Below are 1,258 nucleotides of genomic sequence, written 5' to 3' on the forward strand. Positions count from 1 at the left end.
GAACCATCTGTCTTCTCGGTCCAAAATATGAACATTTTGGTCCTCAAAGGAGTGTCCCTTATCCTTGAGGTGTAGGTGGACAGCTGAGTCCTGTCCCGAAGAGGTGGCTCTCCTGTGTTGAGCCATGCGTCTGTGGAGAGGTTGTTTGGTCTCTCCAATATATTTTGGGTCGTTGTCACTTGTTGAATGCTTCCTAACAAGTCCAACATGTGAGCTGTTTCAGTCACATGTTTCAAGGTGTGAATGGTTGTGAAGCAGCTTTGGAAAATGAATCAAGGCTGAAATATATGTGTTGATGGATCCTGAGGACACCTCCTTGGTTTAATGCTAGTTTTTCATGGTTAGCATGGATGACTTCTTTCCCTCCCCTTTAAGCACCTATCTCCCCTGTCTGAAATGTGCATATCACTGTCATCAGTGTCCCTTGTTTTTGAAAAGAAGATAAACTGCTGACTCTTGACCTGAGGAGCTGACTCTTTTGTGTTGTGTCGTTCATTTGTGTAGCTGCTGTTTTGTTTCTCCAAAATGGAGCTCTGAACATTCCTTCATGCGTCTGCATATACCATGCAGCTGAGCTTGTGTTCAGGTGTTTTATCCTTGGGGTGAACCAGTCTGTGTCTGAGAGTGTTCTTAGGTTTGAAATGGTCTGGAATATTGTGCTTGAAAATAATCCTTCTGAGTTTTTCCAGATACTCCAGCCACATATGGATTAATACTATTCTTTTGCTTGTTTCTCTTTTTTCCTTAATTTCATTAGCTCATCCTGAGCTAGGGTCTGGTTCAACTGGAGGTTTCTTTTTGTTAAAATGTAGTTGTTCCTTTTCACTATTGACAATGTGCTGCTAATGATGGGAGATTACAATGAAGTGAAGTTTTGACACAATCTGCTGGCTTCCTAGATTAATAACTTTTGCTAATTGGTGTTTAAAAATGTACTGAATGCAAATGATTTTATATGGTGCCCTGAGAATACTTTTGTTGTGAACTAGCATTCTATAAATACACTGAACTGGACTGGACTAATTTATTGAGTTGAGTGTTTTTTTGATTTCCTGAATGCTTTAACAGAAGCCCAGTTAGGGTATTAAAGTGGTTCAGAGAGAATTTGGCAGACTTCCTTGATCCATCCATCTTCTTCCGCTTATCCGGGGTCGGGTCGCGGGGGCAGCAGCCTAAGCAGGGAGACCCAGACTTCCCTCTCCCCAGCCACTTGGGCTAGCTCCTCCGGGGGAATCCCAAGGCGTTCCCAGGCCAGCCG

The 1,258-nt window shown here is 43.1% G+C and overlaps 1 protein-coding gene across 3 annotated transcripts in view; it reads right to left on the reverse strand.

The window, feature by feature from the left end:
* Positions 1-1,258, reverse strand: part of ppox (protoporphyrinogen oxidase) — a 22,015-nt gene that overhangs the window by 12,112 nt on the left and 8,645 nt on the right. The window lies entirely within an intron of this gene.

The sequence above is a fragment of the Kryptolebias marmoratus genome, linkage group LG16 (assembly GCF_001649575.2).
Source record: "Kryptolebias marmoratus isolate JLee-2015 linkage group LG16, ASM164957v2, whole genome shotgun sequence".
Taxonomy (NCBI): domain Eukaryota; kingdom Metazoa; phylum Chordata; class Actinopteri; order Cyprinodontiformes; family Rivulidae; genus Kryptolebias; species Kryptolebias marmoratus.